This window comes from Lissotriton vulgaris, unplaced genomic scaffold, assembly GCF_964263255.1.
Source record: "Lissotriton vulgaris unplaced genomic scaffold, aLisVul1.2 SCAFFOLD_1999, whole genome shotgun sequence".
Lineage (NCBI taxonomy): Eukaryota > Metazoa > Chordata > Amphibia > Caudata > Salamandridae > Lissotriton > Lissotriton vulgaris.
In genome coordinates, this window is record NW_028248761.1 from 334,354 (window position 1) to 355,705 (window position 21,352).

The 21,352-nt window shown below is 41.6% G+C and overlaps 1 protein-coding gene across 1 annotated transcript in view; it reads left to right on the plus strand.

The window, feature by feature from the left end:
• Nucleotides 1-21,352, plus strand: part of TMEM217B (transmembrane protein 217B) — a 317,942-nt gene that overhangs the window by 208,633 nt on the left and 87,957 nt on the right. The gene's annotated exons all lie outside the window — the stretch shown is intronic.

Consider the following 21,352-nt stretch of genomic DNA (forward strand, 5'->3'; position numbering starts at 1 on the left):
CCATTGCCAGCTGGAAGCAGAAAATACCTGGGGAAATGACAGTTTGCATAATTTTTACCAGAATGAGGCACTTGGCTTTTTTCCATTTTAACATCTTGCTACAGGTATCTTTAGCTGTCTGAGAGACCTCATGTTACAGTACATAAAAATGTATGTACAACACGTACTGAAGAGATAGTGGGCTTAGGATCTACCTACATTAGCCATTAGCTTTCACTTTTTAGGTTTCGCCTGCACAGCTCTTGCTTTGTGCTTGTGAAATCTATTGTATTTAATATAAATTTTAAAAGGGGCTTACATCTCGTCCTTTCTTTTCATTGGTTGATGTGCTTGCCACTTACATTTCCTATGTTTTTATTGGCTGTAGCATATTATTTTCTGTTCTTCTTGTGTGGTTCCCTTATCTGTGTCCCATGATCTAAGTACTGTTTTCATCCGCTTTAGTGGAACTCTTTATTTAAGGTTTTGACTGCGCAGCCCTTGCTTTCTGTTTCTGCCACTATTTAACTAATCTCCCTATGGCCGAACGTATTTCAAGCATGCTTGTTATTCTAATTTTTACAATTTAAGATAGTGAAAACTCTCAGAGTGATTTACATGTGCACAAGTTGCTTTACAATAGGACACATTCCCAGGCACAGAGAGAATAATTAATCTTCCAAGAATTACAGGATTTTGAGCCTCCTGCCAAAACTTTAACCTTGTTTCCCAGCTTCAAGATCAGCCGCTCTACTCCTTACGCCACATCATCTCACCTGTCCATTGACATTGAGCTCACCATATAAGATGGCTGACACTGCTTTGGAATGCATATTTAAAAAGCATTTCAATTTTGCATTTCAAAGCCGAGCTGGTCATCCTATTTTGTGGGCCAGTTGAAACTTCATTTCCAACATTTTTTTTAATTGCAGTTGTATTTGTAGCATTCCAGTTACAGTGCCTTCTCCAACCTGTTGTGCTTGCCTTTGAATCTGTCCCCACACCATTTCACTTTTCTGTTGCTGAATGAATGTGGGTGGCAATTTTGGATGTCAGGGCCCATGGCGTGCCATACTCTGACCCTGCTTGTGGTATGTGCACTTTGTGTTTTCACTGTACTGCTCAGCTTCAGTGCTGCCATGCATGGGCTGGAAATCTGTAAATAATTTGTAATGGTGAGTGGCAGCTCATCTCCTGGACCTGACATGTCAGCCGGTCATTCCCACATGTCTGGAAGAGGTGGGGAGGGGGGCTTGGCACAGGGCAGCCTCTGGTCGACCTCGGCTCCTTGTGCCCCAGTACCAGCCACTGAGGAAAATCTAGGACATTCACCTGGGAAACATTGAGACAGAAAGAAAACATACCAATAAGGCATGCAGCCGAGAAAATCGAACCAGCTCAGCTCTCTCCTGTACATAATATGATACCTGTCCCTCTTCCTCCTGCGTGCCACTCCCTTCAGAGACTGGTGCTTAAAGGGCCGAGGCTTTTGGGTACTTTTCTCTTACTGTAAAGCGACAGTTGTATAACACACCATTTGCATATAGAGCCCTGGCATTCTATAAAATCTCCTGTTGTCTGGTTCGGACAACAAGGAACATTGCCAATGAAGGTCCATGTGCTAGAAAGCGTCTTGCCCTGGAAGAATCTGAACACTGAATAAGGTAAGTCTACACCCAATATTGTGTGTTATATTACGGTATAATTTCAACTCGTTTTAAACATAGTGCTTTAACATTGCATTTCTGCCATTTCTAAACACTTTAAACAAGCGCAGTCTCTTTTACCCTCCTTAATGGTGCTCAGTTGACTGTAAAAGCATGGGTTTCGTTGCCCCAATTCAAACTGTGGTCGAAAGACCTCTGCAGATGTCAACACCGATCTTTACCTTTTGGCAAAGCAAGCATACTTTGAAGGTATTTGAGTTTTTTCTTTACAGAGCACTTTTGAGGAAGGCGGATATTCTTGTTTCCAATGAGAAAACTCTCTGTTCTGAAGAGATATTTGCGTTAAGTGATAGAAACCATGGGGCATATTACCAAGCAATAGCGATAATTATCGCTATTGCTTGGTTAGAGACAAAAATTTATCGCTGACCTGTGGCGATTTTTATCGCAGATAAACCTTGGTATTACCAAGGTTTATTGCAAATGCGATAAAAATCGGCCGCAATGCATGAATATCGCTGAAGCTCAGCGATATTCATGCATTACCGAGCTAATGCTCTTAGCCATGTTATCCACCTCCCATTGGATAACATGGCTAAGAACTGCTCAGGGCAGGTGTTAGCTTTTGGAGATATTCACGCTTAGCGCAAATATCTCCAAAAGTTGGTAATAGGAGATAGTGATGTTAGCGACTGTTTCCAGTCGCTAACATCTTGGCACGCCCACTTTGCATGTCATTAGTGATAAATTTCTCTGACATGCAAAGTGGGGCCCAAGATGGTCGTTATCTCCTACTTGCTGTCGCTAACTGGTGTTAGCGACAGCTAGGTAATAAGGAGATAATTTTATCTCCGCTTTCTTGGCTTTTAAAGCCAAAAAAGCGGAGATAAACCCCCTTGATAATATGCCCCCATATTTCCTGTTAGGTTCATCCACTTTGCCCATTCTCTGCCTACACAGGTTCCTGACCCTAAAATACCGAGGGGCATATTTACAAGCCCCCTGCGCCACCAGTATGTCTCTTTTTGTGACATACTGGTGGCGCATGTTACTGCTCCACATTTACAAGGACAGGAAAAGCCACCCTGCGTGGCTTTTCCTGTCCTTGTAAATACAGCCCGTTTACACGCAACACTTTGCGTGAAAGGGGCATTCCATGGGTGTTGCTGTGGGTGTTCCCATGCAACACCCATGGAACAAGACACATCTCCAGATTTACGAGGAATTGTAAATCTGGAACTGCGTCTGAATGCTACGCCACCCTAGGGGTGGCGTAGCGAGGCGCAACTAGGAGAAATGTTTTACTTTCTCCTCATTTTTTCCTCTTTCAATGTGTGCTGCCTTCTACAGCACGCATCGAAAGAGGAAAATGCCTGTAATGATTGTTTTTGTGCAGTAAGGTGCCCCTTCTTGCACAAAAACAATCTTCCCACAACGCAGACATCCTTGCACCTTGGTGCAAGTATGCCTGCGCCGGCGCATGGCAGTAGTTTGTGCACCAGGGCAAGGGAGAGCACAGGAATATGACATATCATTGTAAATATGTTGCATTCCTGCGCTCTTGAAGTGCTGCAGTGTGGCGCAGCGAAATGGCTTGCGTTGCCTCGTTGCGGCACTTCCTTATAAATCTGCCCCCCTGTATTTACCCTCTCTGATTAGGCACTACTGGGTAGGTGTGGTCACCCTGTACAATATATACTTTTTGTTAAAAGGGGTTTTCCAATAGTGGGATAGTAAAGTGCCAACAGAGGTAAAGTATGTTGGAGAGGTAGGGGCTCACTCGCTGTGTGTAATCCTTCTCTGGGTTGGTTTGTTGAGCGTTACGCATTGGCCCCTAATATCGCACCTCACCCCATAGTATCAAAATATATCACTGATTGTGTGTGACTAAACGTCTGTGCCAACTACTATTCATGCCACAGTTCTTCTATATTACACTTCGTAGACATTTGCTGAATTTTATTTAGCCATTTATACCACTTTTCATAACAAATAGTTACAATTCCCCCCCAAAACAAATGTGGACACAAATACACAGAACAGTAATATTTACCAAAAAAACAAACAAATTTACTAATAACAATATATCTGTATTATTACTGCAAAACAACAGCACAAGGAAGTGTTTTAGTTTCACAGTTGCGCTGTTTACTATTCAACAACTACCACCTTCCAAAAAACAGTTTACAATCACCAAAAAACAAAACTAACAGATACATACGCCTCCATAATTCACTTCACACTCCAAATATCCCTGTGGCTGCACCCATTTCAAGCATGCTTGCCTGCTTCATTTTTTTTATTTTGTCCTCCACCCCTTTCCTAATCTCCTCGCTGTATAGTACCATCAGTAAATGCACAATATATTGTCTTTCTTATGATCAACAAGTAATAACACGTTTACGGTATTTCAGAAACTCACCTTGCACAACTCCTCACCAACCAAAAACTTAAAAACAACTTAATATTAACAACATAGGTGAAACCAATGCTTGTTTTTCATGTTTTGCTATTGCTTGGGTGTGCCATACATTAAGGCTGAGGCATTTCGGGGATAAATCCATTTGAGTTCTCATCCGAAGTTGTGGTTAAGTAGCCTTCTTGTTAGACTGAAAAAACAACCATAGGTTTTGGTTGTAATGTATTTACTTTACTGATTGGGTGACATTTTAATTGCAGTTTGTTTCAGGGTTATGGCTTTTTTTGCTTAACAAGCACATCCTTTTTCCTCTTTATGGCAGGCTAAGGCTATTCACTAATCGGCCTTGCAAGGTAATATCTTGTACTTTGCTGTCTTGATAACAGGCTCTTTGAATTACAGCTTTTTGTCCACAAAATAAAGACCTCCATGCACATAAATTTTATCACAGGTCCACCGAAAATGTTTTCTGCCATCTGTGTACTCTTTTGCTATCTTTTGACTACTTTTACCCACTGATGTAACTTTCCTCTCCAGAAATATCGAGTTCCTGAGTTTTGGACCTGACCCCAAGTATGTTACATCACGTGTGAAGTTAAACTCAGAAAATATTAGGAGTTTGTTAGCATTCGAGCTGATGGGGGGAAGTAGATCGAGTTAGTGGGGTCTTTCACTACTTGGGTCCTAATCACAATATAGTCTTTCTCACCCAGTAAGAAGAACGTGGAATGTAGTATCATTAAGTTTCTCCCAGGCAGGTTTGTCTTCAATATTGCACATCTATCTTATTTTTCTGCCATCACTCGATGTGTATTTCATTCCCCTTCCTTCTTACTGCTTCTCATCAGTGTTGTTTGCTTCAGTCATTCTTACATAATACTCCCTTAATTTGCAGACACTGACATGATGGTTATGTTGTTCAGGGCTTATGAAATCAGTGGTGGACACTATTTACCTGGAGTGGCGGGAGGTAGGATGGGGTATAAATTGAAATAATAAAGACACTTACCGTTAGGCCGGCCACCCAGCCTGCCGCCGCCTTTCAGTCTGCTAGCCACCACCGCCTCTCGCTCCTAGGAAGCAGGAACCAGCAAGCATACAGGCTCCTGACTCCCCCTAGCCAATCAAGCGTTGGGATTGGTCTGAGTGCCGTGGTTTGGCACTCAGAGACCTGGGCATGTTCTCACTCAGACTGTGATGAAGCCTGGTGCAGAACATACAAAGTGTGCATGACTGTTATGGTTGGCCCGAGAGTGCCGGCCAAACAGTTATGCGCACTTTAGAGTGGAACAACCACTCCTCCTCCTAGGCCCTGCCCTGGCAGTCCAGCCCCGCCCACACCAGGAAACAGAAAACGAAAACGATAATAACGCTGGTTATTATCATTTTTGTTTTCATTAACTACTGCTCACAGAGCAGTGGGGCGACGCTCCGCCGCTTTAGCGGAGGAGTCGCCCCTGTATGAAATTCCTGTAAACTAATAATTTGGAGTTCGATTTTCTTTAGTTGTAATTGAGTATTCTCTTCAGCTTATTTGGAGATTGTTCTGGTTTTCTGGTTTCTAACTAGTAACAGCACATATTATATACTTGCAAGAGAATGAGTGAACACTTGTATATTTTGTGCTAGGATTGATTGATTGATTGATTGATTGTAAGGGGAATCAATAAATGTTATCTCTTTATTCAAATGTAAGTCATATCAATATCGCATCATGAGTAAGGCTCATTGTTTTCTGTTTTTACTGATTTTAACAGATAAATACAGACCGAAAACTATTTCTTCTCTTGTCTGTATTTATTTTTAAACGTACATTTGATGCTTTTTGAGTGATTCTAAGTACACTTTGCCACGACTGCCAGGCCAATAACTGTGTGGATTGATAGGTAAGGGGTTTAAAAAAGAAAGAAATTTCAGTGAAGAGGCTTATACAGCAGTAGCTATGCACAAGACTGATACTGAAGTGTGCATATTTTCATATAAGTGCATTGATTTATCTTCTGCGGGTGTTCATATCACTGAAACCTGGCAGGCATTCAAGTATGACTGCATATTTATTGGTTACATAAATGTGGAAATATACCAGTTTCAGCTTTACTTTTTTCACAAAACCCATAATAAATATAGATAAATACAGATAAAGTTGACAAAAAATAAATATGGAAAAATACAGACGAAAATGACAAAAAAATAAATACCATAAAGCCAGGACCCCTAATCATGAGGCATGGCAAGGCTCTGTTATTTTTACTGTACAGAGTGGGTTGGGGTCATTGAGACTGCTGACCCTAACCAACTCTGTGACGAGGTGTTAGTGATTGACACTCAGCGCTTAGCACTTTAGGGCTTAGAACTAAAGGGCTCAGGTCCGAGGCAGTCGGTGACGATCCCCCTCATCACGAAGGGAAGGGCCTCAAAGTGCGTTGCCACGCTGAAGAGGTCACACCCACGGGAGATTTGACTCCTTCCACCTGGCAAAGTTCAGCTCAGGCAACCGGGAGCCTGCACATTTCGCACATGTCTAGCTCCTGTCTGCCTGACCTGAAAATAAAGAGTGTCTGTCAAGCTGACCTTTGCTCTGCCTGACAGAAACACTTTGTGGTGGTCAAAAGGTGAGGGGTATGGCCCTTTAGCCCATTAGGATGGGCTGTGGCTGTTTCTAGCTTTTATTCAATGCAGTCTTCATCACCCTTTGATCACCAGCTTTGTCCATAACAAAGTTGGTTGCTGTCCTGTGTCTGCCTTAGATTGATGGCAGTGCAGTTACTACTTCTGTCCCCCCAATTCTGCTTAGAGCCCTAGTGTCACATGATTACCTGTTGATTTGTGAATTTGACCTGGGTCTTAAACATGTATATACTTTCTCTCAGATTTAAACATGCTATTTCAGAGGAAAGTAGATGTGCTGAGTTCATGCAGTCTGTACTTGTTTGTTTATTTTTTGTAGATTATTGTTGAGGGGCAAATTGTAGAAATGGCTTGTCAGTCTCTGGCTTCCAGTTGTGACTCAGTAGTGTCTGCAAGTTATGAACCACTTCGCTGTGAAATTGGTTGATGGTGCCTCAGGGGTAGGTTTGCCATTCATTCACACAATGGAATGCAGCTAAGCAACTTGCTGCGCTGCATTGTGTGAAATCAAGAGGGCAGGAATGCTCTATATTTAGAAAGATTTGAAGCATTTCTGTTCTCTCCATGTGCTGACTCACTGTGTGCTGTCTAGTGCCAATGGAGGACCCTTGCACCCCTGTGTATGGATGTCTGATTAAGGGGAAGATTGTTGTTCAATAAGGGACACCTTTCTGCACAAAAACAATCCTTAGGTGCAAATTTCTCTGTCCATGTGAGCTGGCTAATGCAGCACACATGGAAAGAGGAATTAACAAGGAGAAATAAAGATATTTGTCCTCATTGCATCTCTGTCGGGTAAGTGCACCATTCTGGTACAAACCCAGGTTTACAAGACTTTGTAAATCTGGGTTGGCTCAAAAGACATGGGTGGATACATAGGAACACCCTGTCTCCACCCATATAACGTCTACCCGATGCAAAGTAATGCACGGCAGAGCTATATGCTGATTTGAACTACTTTGAATATACTAATCCATACAAAGGTACTTTGCATGGCTTTTTTAATCCCACTTAAGTGCATTGCATTGTCCTTACATGAAGCAAGTTGTCGCAAGGCAAAGTGAGTCCTTAACTGGAATTTACTAAGCCACACTAGGTGTTTAGACATATTATAAAGAAAAAATATTTTGTGAACAAAGTAAAGTGTCAAGAATATCGAGGAAAAAATATTGTGACATATGGATCTATAGGTAAGAAAAGTTGTAATATATATATAACTCCACATATATGTATCTTGACTAGATATATATCTTCAAGGTACATATCTGTGGAGTTAATAGTAAATCTACAGTTACCTATTTTTACTACCTTCATGAGATTTTGATCTCCGAAATTTTTGAGACAGTATTCTGTCCACACAATATTTTTGTTTCCGATATTCGGTCGGTAATCCCAATGCAAAGCTACTTAGGGTGGTTTAGTAAATATTAAGTAACGCAACGCACCACACAGCGCTGATGTGCGTTACTTTGAGTCAGATAGGCGTTACATGGGTGAAGCACAGGCATTCACGTCTTCAACCATGTATTGTAATACAAACCCAAATTTACAAAGAGTTGTAAACCAGGGTTTGTGCCAAAATGGTGTGCCTACCCAGACAATTTCTTTATTTCTCCTTGCTAATTCCTCTTTCCACGTGTGTTGTATTTTGCAGTACACACAGAAAGAAGAATATGCCTCTGAGGTTTATTTTTGTGCAGCAAGGTGCGACTTCCTGCACAAAACAGCCCTGCCCGTAATAAAGACACCCTTGCACTATGGTGCAAGGATGTCTGCATTGGCACTAGGCAGCTTGCAGTGCACCAACTCAACGAGAGCAGATCCATATCTGTAAATATGAAGCATTTCTGCTCTCTCCTTTTCTTTCAGCACAGTAAGTTGCCTTGCTGCATTGTGTTGCCTGAAAAAAATAGTACATTTATCCCTCAGTGTTTTGTGAACATTGTTTGGAGTTCTGCTCTACATGATACATTACTAATTTATTTAGCATGCTAAAATTAACTAAAATTAAAATGTTATTTTTATACCAATCTTTGGTGGCTTTTATGTTGGCTGATGCACATTATTTGTAATTGTAAAGATGTGAAGATGAACAGTTGTAATGAATTTGTATTGCCTGGTTAAGTTGATTTGTGTTTGTGCTTTGGTTATAGCTTTAGGGACATGTATATGTTAAGAAAGTCTTCTGTCCTGGGGAGTGTCTTTTGGATGTTTAGCAGAGTGAGAATGCTTATCTTACAGCTGTTGGCTTCTGGTTCCCCTCTTTATATGTATGAAATATATCTATATTTCTGAGAATCCTTTTAATATTGTTTTTGTACATCTTTTAAAAAGCCTTTATTAATCATTTAATTTCAATGAAATGTGCTAAATTAATTGTATTTATTATATATTCCTCTTTAAACAACTTAATGTAATTATTTTTTTTAATTTGTTTATTCACTTTTCATAGCATTGCATGTCATGTATTACTTTCAGTGAAAAGGGATACAGCACCGTGAATATAATAACAAATCAAAACACATAATCAATAAAACAGTGCAGCAGCAGAACCATGCATCAACATACTCCGAGGACAGTGGCCAGAATGAAGGAGCAATAATTTCCCGGGTAGAGAGGGGGTGGGGAAGAGGCACAATCAAACATATGTCACATAGAGATTGTGTGGTGTGACCACATCGATCCATCATAGGTAACCCAGCACATCTATTCTAATTATACTGACATTGTTTCCAGGCAAGAAAATCTGTCTTAGTGCAACCTCTGATTGCTATAGGGTAACTGAATCGCTGTGGTGGCTTTCCTTAGTCGTTATTTGTAACTACGAATTTCAGGTGTGTCTAGTGACAGTTTGTTTTGCGTTGATTGAGTCTCTGGCTCAGCTCTACAAGGTTTGTTTTCACACCCACGGTTGACACAAGTGAACTTAGTCCAATGAACCAACGCTGAATGTGAAAGAGGTTATTGTAGTCCCACAGAACCCCACCCAATATATAAATGAGGTGGTGTCAATTCTTTTGAGTTACTAACAGGGAGCAATGGTAATCCAAACAATCATTCATTAATGATTTAGGTACTCAAGATCACTAGAAATTGAATATGTATTTCAACATATTCATTTTAAAATAGTTATTTTACAATGCTAGGATCTAGTGCACAAAATATGTGTTACATCACAGAAGATAATAAAAAGCAGCTAAGCTTTTTAAAAGCAGTGAAAACAGGGGGAAATCATAACATCACAAATTATAGCCCTCACATCCTCACTGTGCTATCTCTAAGTTCTGTGATTGCTCTAACAGATGTAAAAATAATAAGCCTGAGTTTCAGAGGTGGTTCTAAAACCTGGACAACAGGGTTAGTGGCTGAATAGCTTTTCAGCTATTTCGAGCGCAAGGCGAAGAGCTAGGAGAACGTGTCTACTAGAGGACACTATCCTGCCACTAGTTTGTGAAAGCAGAATGAAATGCTTTGCAGATCTTTGAAGATTTCTGCTTGAGGCTCATTCAGTGGGCATGGAATCCGGTGCAGTGATCATCTGGATTTGCGATCTGCGTCTGCGAACTGGGTAAAGTTGCTTTCCTAACTAAGTGGTCAAGTGACAGTCTCTTTATACTGAATCTTAGAGTGTAATTTCTAACATAAGTTGAGGAATGTCTGACATTGATTATATGTGTCGTCCCTGTTTCATTATGGACATATAAGGTGATAGGACGTCAATTCAGACTACACTATTTTGGCTATGGATGTTATATATTTTTTTTAAACTCTTTATTCGTGACTGTATCAGTTATTACATGTTATAATCAATCATTTTACATTTTATCAGTCTTTTCTCTTTTTCTAAACTATAACTGTTGGCGCATTAACATTCATGGTTTTCTTCTTCCATCTTGTCTTATATCTTCCAATTAATCATTCTGTCATAACAGTTATCTTTTGCATTCAAATTGCGGTATCGCCTGTGTATTGAACTTTCCCCGTCCCTTTTCCCTCCCCCATCCCTGTCTCCAGGCCATTCCCCTGTGTACACTCTGCATTCTTGGTATATTGACTTTATTCTTTACAGAGAATATTTCGTTGTTTGGCGTGGTTAACCTGTACTCTATGGATGTTATATGAACTTGAAACGGACACCTGTCCAAGACTCATGTTGAGGGTTTTGTTGATGTTCGTATCTGAATTACTTGACCCTTTCACAGTTCTTGGAAAGATAGGCACAGATGACATCTGTGTCAAAGGCAGACAGTTCTGCTTTATTAGAGGAAAAATGGCAGACTCCATTTTCAAAGATGGCAGCCTCCATTACCTAGGAGGGATCCGGGGTCAAAGGCAAACAAGCTGGACAGGCTAACTAAAATGGAAACTATAGGTAAAATGAAATCTGTCCTAAATGTGTTTCAGAGCTTAAAACTAAAAGAAATAATCCTGAAAACAAGTGAATAAAAGAATAGAATTAGAAAGTGAAAGAGTCATAAGATTTATGACATTACTGGAATAATTTCTATGCTAAATAGTTACTTAATTATCACTGAATGTGTTTTTGATTGATGTTGCTTATTCATTACACATTTACAGAATAAAAAGCACTTGCCAGACACATGTAATTCAACACTTGTTACATGTTCAATAACAAATGTCTTCAAATAGAAATGAGAAAGGGGTATTTGCGATGGAAGACATGATCCGTACAACAAGTTGCCTTAGCCAGGAAGCTGGTCAGAGCTTCATATGACGGAATCGTGTGCAAGGTAGCTTGCTGGTCAGGGTACAGTAGAGCCAAAAATGCTATAAGCACGACAATGCCATTTGAGGAATTGGTGATCACTTCTTCCCCGGCATGATGGTTGACCTTTGGCTCAGTCTCTAGAATAGAACAATGGAAACAACAATGGTTGGATATATTAACTGCAAATCATGGTAAACGTTGTTTACAACGCGGTGTTTACACCACACGACCTTTACCACGCTGCCATTGCAACGCAAGTCGTTACTGCGACTTGCGCTGGATGGTGCTGTTGGTTAAGGAATATTGTAATTTTATATTCCAACACCTTCCCTACTGTTACGTGGACTGGTGTTGCAATATAAAATTATAATATTCCTCAATCTGCACCCTCCAACGCAACTTGGTTGTAATAACCGCTTTGTAAAGTACTGCGATCTAAAAGATCGAGTTGTACTGACATACATCCTCAAATCATAGTGGGGACTCCAAAGCATGCAAAATGGTTTTATTGAAAAAGCCTTTAGAACTGGTTGGTAGCATCAGTATTACAGGCTCTTTGTATCACTGATCACATACCTGCAATGCTGTCTCTATAGCCTTATGTAAACAATAGATGGATAGTTGGAATGCATTAGCGTAGAATCATAAATATTTCCTCTGAAAATGGCCTGGAGAAGCCTAGTAATGAATTCAAAAGGGTGGGCGAGGTGCACAGCAATTTAATTGGAAAACTTTCTCCAACTTGTATTTGTTGTGTGAGGTTGGGTGCTCCTGCAGGTCACGTGTCCGTCCGTCACGTTTGAGGATTTGCTGCTAAGTGTGTGCATACATAGATTATGAATGCATCCCTGCGATTAGGGCACTCCTTGGGTTCTATATGTAAGACTCCAAAGCAAATTCTTTCCGTGCTTGTCTTTTTATTTTTCAATAACGTTCATTAGATATTATGAGTCATGTCAACCAGGGTTCATAGTTCATAACGCAATATATTCATACAATGAAATCCATCAACATTTTATGTATGCTCCAATGCATTTCGGGCTACCCAGCCCTTTATCCAGGAGCTCTACGAAATCAAAAAGATAAGATATAGCCAATCACTAACATGTACAAAAGCGCAGTATAAACACACATAAGCGCGGGGCCGCGTGAATTCATATATACACGGGTGTGAAAAACCAGGGTGATCGAAAAATGAACGAACAGTGGATCATGAATAAAACACCATGCAGGTGCATGAACTTACTTAGATGACTTTTATGAAGTTCAATGCGACATGTGGGTGAAACGGAAAAGGTGAGACATCGTAAATAAACGAAGCGTTCATGTGGCATACGGGTCTCACGCAAGGGAGACTGCCAAATTAACTTGGTGGTGTAACACTGACTTACTAGATAGAGGACGGCTTCTGTGCTTCTTTACGGCGATGTGTTCAGCAACGGGGGTCCCGAGTGAAATGTAAAATAACAAACGTGAACGAGGTGGATTGGCCCTTGACGGGTCACGTGATTACACAAGCTAAAAAATGGACTAAAAGTGGACGGCTACGGTGGCGGCCATATTGTCATCAGGATCATAGTGGATGTGAGGTATGTGAAAACATTAAAACGTCCAGAATTAACAACAGTACATGTAAAATGGCTTCACAAAAGATGTATAGCATCAAAAAGTCACCAAATGGTGATTTAAATAAAACAGCTAAATTCGATCCTGTCATTAAGCCCAAATGGCTGCATAGCTTGAAGACGATAGATCCATGCCAGTTCTCGTTGCAGCAAGCATTTATTGTCTTTGCCCTCTTTTTTGTTTATGATTTCCATACCATATGATTACCATATATTTTAGTTGTGCCACATTATGGGATTGTTCACTGAAATGTACAGCGATGTTTGACTTTTCATTTTTGGTTCGAATGTTGGATTTATGTTCAGTTTTGCCAAAGTAGATCATTCCACATGGACACTTGAGAAGATATATCGAGTTGGACGAGTCGCATGTAGGGTCAACATTAAGTTTGATATTGAAACCCTTCATGGGGTGGGTGATGGTGTTGCCTCTGATGATGTTATTACAACTGTTGCAATTCATACACGGACGTGTTCCTTTTGATTCTTTCCGTTTGTGTGGTTCTTTTGACAATATTTCTTTAATGTTTTGATTGCGAGTGTATGCAAAGATGGGTGGATATTTAAACATATCTTTAAAATCAGGTTCCAATGTCAAAATGGGCCAGTGTCTTAAGATGATCTTTTTGTATGTTGCACTCAATGTGGAAAATTTGGAAACAAGAACCATCCTGGTGTCTTTAGGATTTGATGATTTAGTAAGTGCAGTTTCTCTTGATATCTTGGCTAGACGGTCTTCAACTTGTTTGATTATTTCCTTAGGATAGCCTCTTTCAAGGAATCTGTTACCCATTTCAGTTATTCTTTTGTTACTGAGTTCGGGGTTTGACGTAATGTGCTTGGCCCGTAACATTTGAGAGTAAGGTAAGTGTCGTTTTAGGGAACCCTGGTGGAAACTGGAATAATGCAGAGTGTTATTGCGATCTGTTTTTTTGCGGAACAAGTCTGTTTCAAAACCAGTGGTGGTTTTGGAAATATGTACGTCAAAAAACGTGATCAATTTTTCATTGATCTCCCAAGTCAATTGGATTCTATCATCCTTAGTGTTGAGATCTGCCAGCAAAAGTTCAAGGTGTTCTCTGGTGTCCTTCCATATGAAAAATAAATCGTCAATATATCTGACGAATAATTTAAGGTTGTTGGACCAATTGGGGTTCTCATAAATACGAGTTTCCTCGAAGTCTTTGATGTAGACATTGGCGTATGTTGGGGCTGCACAATTGCCCATGGACATGCCGGACAGCTGCATGTACCTCTCCTTTTCATACTGAAAGTAACTCTGATATAGAGTGAACATCATGAGCTCTATCAAGAATTGTTGCATAGAAGTCTCTATTTCACTGTTCAAAATGTTTTTTCAATAGCTTCAATGCCTCCTTTATGGGGAATCGATTTGTATAGGGACTTAACGTCTGCTGTGCATAAGATTAAGTTTTCACCTTCTTCGTGTGTCACTTTTGCGAGCTTATTGAGGAATTCAGTGGTGTCCCTCACATAACTTTTCATTAGTTTGACTGATGGTTGAATGTACTTGTCGAGAAACTTTCCCACGGGTTCATGAAGTGATCCCCTGGTAGGCACTATTGGTCTGAATGGAGGGTCATTAATGCTTTTGTGAATTTTGGGGATCATATGAATTGATGGACTCTTAGGATAATCTAACAGTAGAAATTTCCTTGTCTTTTCATCGATCGTTCCTAATTCCAAAGCTTTTTTTAGAATCTCATTCAAAGTGTTCTTGAACTGAATCGTGGGATTTGCGTCTAATTTCATGTAAGTTTCTGTGTCAGAGATGTGTTCATTCATTTTCTGTACATACATCGTGGTGTTTACCACCACCAATGCTCCACCTTTGTCAGCTTTCAAGCCTTTGATGTCTCTATTGTTTGCTATCCTTTTGAGTGTATCCTGGTCTTTTTGGGTGATATTTTTGGAAATTCTTTTGTTGTAGTTGATTTTAGTTAAGTCTTGTTTAACTAAAGTTTCGAAAAGATCAATACATTTGTGGCTGCAAAGCGCTTGGTATGTGCTGGAGGGGCGTAGGCCCAACAGTAAGTCCATTTTTTTGTCTGTGTTGGGTGGTGGAACGTTGTCAAAAAAATGACGTAGTCGCAATTTTCGTGTAAATTTGAAAGTGCTCACTTATAATTCCAATTGATTGGTTTTAGAGGTTGGAATGAATGATGTTCCTTTTTGTAACAGTTTCATTTCATGTGCTGTTAGCGTGGTATCTGAGATGTTGATCACTAAGTGCTCTTCTTTTTGTTGTCCTTTTCCACGATAGTACTTCTGGTGTTGGAATGGCTCTTTTCTTTTTCTTTTACTCCTACGGGTCTCCTCTGTCGTTCTGGCCTTCCTCTAAAAAAGGCTCCGAAGTGGTTGGACTGCTGTCTCTATGTGTCGTTCTTTCAGTACTATCTTTGGATGGTTGCTGCCCTACATTGGATGTGGTGGATTTCTTGGCGGTTGGTCGATTAGATGTTTCACTCCCAGAGGAAGAGGTGTCAGTTTGCTGATATATGGTTTGTTCCTGCGTCTTTGGGCATACACCTCAGCCCATGTGTAAACCTCTCCCATCTTGTAGTCCAGGGTGTCCCTCCTGAACTTTCTTATTTTCCTTTTGTTTATTTCTCTGGTGTGTTTGTCTAATTGTACCTTAATGTCTTCTAGAATTTTAGACCAATCCTCAGATGAAACCGAGTCCTCTAGTTCTCTTTCGATGTATTTGATTTCATTGTTTAGATCCACAAGAATGTTGGTCACGTGTCCGTCCGTCACGTTTGAGGATTTGCTGCTAAGTGTGTGCATACATAGATTATAAATGCATCCCTGGAGAAGCCTAAAACATCTTGGACTTACATGATCCTTCTTGAATTGTACTTACCAGTTACACTCGAGCGAACCTGGAGATGCCTGAGGCATGTTAGGCTGCTCATGGGATAAAATAATTAATCAAGTGCATCTTGAAGATAGATGTTTTCTAAGGAGATCTTTGGCAATCTGACTGCTTGAAAGCAAACAAATACCCTGTGTTTGAGAGGAAGGCCCCTACTAAGCAAGAACATTAGCACAGAGATAATGTCGTGTTTCATGCATGCTCCCCTCTCAACATAAACTGTACTGTTGACTGCTATTGATATTCCACGTCAGATCAAGTTAGCCATGATGGTTCAACAAACAATGGATAGTATTAGGTTCTGCACTTGCGGCCTTCTTTGGTCTGCTCAAGAGGCTAGTCATATAACCAAAATCTGTAATAGATGTGTTCTCCGTTTAGCCTTTATATGTCCTTGATGTCTAGTATGCTGATTCACTTAATTCAGGAATGTTTTAGGCTAAAAACACAAATAACCTCTGTAGGAGAATGTTATTTTAATAGCTGGATGAATGGATATTTGTTACCATTATTTTAAAATGAGTTCAAATATAGAAAGGCGATGTTGCATCGATGGTTGTATTCTAATGAAATTAACTTTGGAACAGCAAAAATTATTGTAATTTACAAAGAGGAAACAATAATAGTGCATAAACTAAAACTAAAACATTGACCTTCAATATCATAGATGCACATTAAAATATCCTGGCTGCTACGGTGGAGTTCCACGCCTCCACATAGCACCTGGGGTCCGTGCTCGTAGCTCCCCTCCCTTGAGGATGGTGATGGCGGAGGTCGGTTGGCGGTTGGGCGGTTACAGCTTCTCTTGTTTCTGACCTGCTGGATGCAAATGTGATGATTTTTTCCCCGTTCTCATTCTTTTGGCTAAGCATAGCCCCCAACCCAATTTGGCTAGCGTCTGGTGTTACAATGCTGTTCAACTTCTCATCGAATGACTGGAGAGATGGTGCTTGGTCAAGTTCCATCTTAATGGCTTTTATACTTAGTTCACACTCTTCATTCCAGATGAATTCCGCATCTTTCTTTACCTTCTTCCGCAGTGGTTCAACCTTTGCTGCATAATGTTGTATGAATTTGGAATGGAATTCACACATGCCCAAGAAAGATGCCAGTTCATCCTTATTTTTTGGATTCGGTGAACAGGAAATTGGAGAAATCAAGGAGGGTTTGGGTCGTACTCCATTTCCATCAATGAGGTGAACCAAGTACTCGACCGTTTCTTTTAGAAATTTGCATTTGTCTTTTTGTAGTGTAAGTCCACTGTCCTTAATCCTCTGGAAAACTTTTCTCAGGATGGCCAGGTGTTCCAGTTTTTTCTTGCTGTAAATTAGAACATCATACTGGAACGATCTCAATCCTTCCATTCCTTTGAATAACTGGATCATTATGCGTTGAAATACAGCTGATGCCGAACATAACCCGAAGGGCAACCTGCGTAATTGATACGCTCCTTCTGGTGTGATGAACGGCGTGTATTTTTTTGACTCATCTTGCAGTTGTATCTGATGGTAGGCGGCGCTGAAGTCTAGAGTGGTGATCACCATTCCGTTAATCAAAGGCAATGGTTGGCAATCAGCTATCACGTGGCGGTTCAGCTCGCGAAGGCCAATGCACAAACGGATCTTCCCGTTCCGTTTCCTCGCAATAACCATTGGCGACAACCACTCAGATGCATTTATTGGCTCGATGATACCATCCTTGCACCAATTCTCCAGAATTGTCTTAACTTCGGTGCGGGCAGACAAGGGTATATTCCTGACTTTCTGTTTCACTGGATATGCTTTTTTCTCCAGGATAATCTGATGTTCAAAGTTCTTTAAGCACCCTAATTGTTCTTTGAACACTCCCTCAAATTCCTTGAGCATGCTCTCCAGGTCGTCCTCTTGAATGCTGAACACATACAGTGGTTGACAAGGATTAATCATCATCTTGAGCTTTTGTTGTTCCAGCCAACCCAAAATGTTCACATTGTAGTCCACTACAAAGACTTTCGTAGAGGTGTTCTTATCTTTAAACGACAAATCCGCCTTGAAGACCCCTTCTAATTTTATCTTGTACCCGCCATATGCACCTGGAATTATTCTGCTAGACTCCAACAGTGATTTACACTTGAGTCCGTTGTACGTGTCCTTGGACAGAATTGTTATTCTTGACCCGGTGTCCACCAACATCTCGACATCTTCACTGTTCACAGCAACATCACACCTGGGCTGGTTTTGTGCATCTTCACTGTTGATAATTGCGACCAGCAGCACCAGGTTCTCTAGTAGTTCACTCTCATCTGAGTCTACATCGGACTTTGACTCGTTTACAGTGTAGATTTTTTTAAATCTTGAAGTTCTGCAAACCTTAAGGAAATGTCCCATCTTTCCACATCCTTGACAGATCCTGCCCCTCGCAGGACATTCTTTACTAGTTGCCACATGTGCGATGGATCCACAACGGTAACAATTCTGCCTTCCGACCTGGGTACTGGGGTTCTTATGCCAGGTGAAATTCTTGCGTGGTTTGTTGGAGGTGGACTCCTCCTCTTTCCGCACAAGATTGACGCTCATTTGGTGGTTGTCAGGCTTGCGCAGCAATTCTACTCCCTTAGCCGACCTTTCCATGCTTTTAATGGTAGACACCACCTTCTCGAGGTTTGGATTCTTGTGGCATAACAACTTCTCTTGTGCCTTCACACACGTGGTTCGCATCACCACCTGATCCCGTATCATCTCGTCTGCATCTTTGAATGCACACGTTGTTGCTAACATTCTCAAAGTTGCGACGTAAGACTCAATCGCCTCACCTGGTGCTTGGTACCTGTAGTAAAAATTATATCTCTCCATTATCACACTCATGGTGGTGTCAAAGTAGTATTTCATTCTCAATTTGGCCTCCTTAAATTCATCCCACTCTTCATCCCCTTCCTCTTTTTCAATTGTAGTTATGTGGTCAAATAACCTCCTTCCTTCTGCACCCAAACAATTGTACATCATTGCTTGTTTTCTTGTGGCATTATATTCAGTCCCCTCAATTGCCTCCAAATGCTTCTCAAAACACTTTACCCACTGTGTCCAATTTTCCGTAGATGGCCCAGGGACTTCTAGGAAGGTGCTAGGCATTGCCACTGCATTCATTATACCAGTCATTTTGACACAGCGTAGGTAATAGTTAGGGATGAGCTCTTAAATTGTTTGGAGTAAATATTAGATGGCGTGTGGCTCCCACCAGTGGCCATTTACGGTATAAATAATTATTGTTGAAAGATATGCCACTTCACTTTCACTCACGTTTCGTTGCAGCTCCTCCCCGGGGCTAACAGGGATGAGTGACATCAAATGCTGTGAGCCCGAGGGGTTAATGGGCTTTGCGCTGAGGCGGAACAAAAAGTTGAAGTCCGTCCCACACAACACTAGGTGGGAGGTACAAGGACGTGCCTCTGGTGATCAGCCTTGAATGATGGCTCTTGATCCCGTAATTGTCGCTAGCTTCAATGTAGTGAAGGACGACAGGAGAGGTCATAAGAACAGCCAGCTTTATTAACTGCCAGATACGGAATGCTGTGGTTAACGGTCTCTGCAAGGCAATAGCGTCAACGTTCTAAACAGCGCGCCGGGAGGCACGCGCATGGACACACGAGGTAGGACGGGGGCAGGGAAGGGACAAGATAGGGAAAGGACGCAGGACATTACACGTGTCGGCGTCAGTCTGCGGGAGCTTGAGGAAAATTAAATTTTGGCCATGTTGTGTTCCCTAGCGCGTACCCCACCGACTCCATGTACCAGCTTAAAGTGCATGTAACTTCCCTCCTGTGCCAGTTATGAAGACGCAAATACATTTGCGTCCACCGTCAACTTGTCCTCTTTCAGACGCACCATGAATGGATTATATAGTCCGTTCCTAAGTATGCTATGCCAACGTCTTTTTGTAGTACACTTTCACTTTTTCCTGCTCTAGCCAGAGTAGGCCCTGAATTCCTGCCATCTGAACCTCTTTTGTGGCTCCTGGCTCTGCCCAGGCTACCTCTGTACTCATGAACTATGCCCTATATTCAGCGCGGCCCCTCGCGCTCAGCTCAAGCCTGCTTTCTGCCAAGACTGACTATAACCTTCGAGTTATCTGTTCCGCTCCCCGAGAATACATTCCTGCCTACTAGATCCTGTAAACATCCTCTCCAGCTGCAGAGCCAAAAGGCCGATCTGTCTTAATACAAGTAATTCATAGCCTCCGTTGCCATGCTTCCATGGAAGGCCCCGTGCCCCCACGCTTCACATGTAGACACTCAGGCGCTTATACACGCATCCACAGTTAGCATAGAATAGCTTCTACCCTAGAGACCTTTCCGCCCAGATAGTATAGTTCCTAAACATCAGATATCAGATATGATAGAAGTACAAGTTGATCTGACATGCCAGACTTCTGTCTCTTCCCGTCAGTGTAAATGTCAAGACCCCTGCACCCCGTCAGTCACACGTCATACAGCTGCGCGCGCATCCAAGCTTCCGATTTCTGCTGACATTGCAACATTCTGTTAGCACCACCCTTGGTGCCACCCACTTGCGTCACCTGTCAGTGACGTTTCTAGCACACACCTCTAGTTCACGCCTAGTTTACGCCTCTTTATGATGTATTGGTACCACGTGTATACTGTTATCTTGTCTTCTCTCAGCTGTTACGCCTCTCACATTGAAACTTATGATGTAAATCAAGTATATAAGCTATGTAATGTCAATAAACGAGAGCGCGCTCATCTATCCCTTCTGACACCCCTGTGGTGGTCAGAACATGATATCCTAATTCCTTTATGAGGAATAAAACCCTTAGAAACTCTAACACCACGGACTCTGTTTTCTTTCCTTCTGATTGAGTTATTATTGATTAAGTACTTACCTGCATAGAAATTAAGAGAGTAAATTAATTATTTACATCATTTTGGCGCCCGAATAGGGACCCCTCCCCCACCTCACGCGCCGGAAGGTGCGTTGCAATCCGTGTCCCCTGCCATCAGTTAGACGGACAACACGTGTACTGGCAGGATTTCCTGCATCCCCCTCTGACACACGGAGGTGACGAAGACTGCGATCAGTGCCCAGACGAGGCGGTGAGGAGTGCGGAGGATCCCGACCAGAGCCCAGCCGAAAGAAGCAAGGTCCGAGGTGTGAAGAGGCCCACCAGTTTTCCGAAGTTTTCCGAAGTTTTCCGAAGTTTTTCCGAAGTTTTCCGAAGTTCCAAGTCGAGTCCAGTCGAGTTTTCCGAGGCCTTCTGTTTCCGTGCTTCCCGGTGAGTACCATTGCTGGGTCGTATCTAGACGGGTTTGGGTACGCAAGTCCGGTCTGCACTGTTTTTAGGCAGTGTATCTGTACTGTTTAGCAGTATATCTAGGATTCCGAATTTCTGCACTGTTACAGCAGTGTATCCGTACCG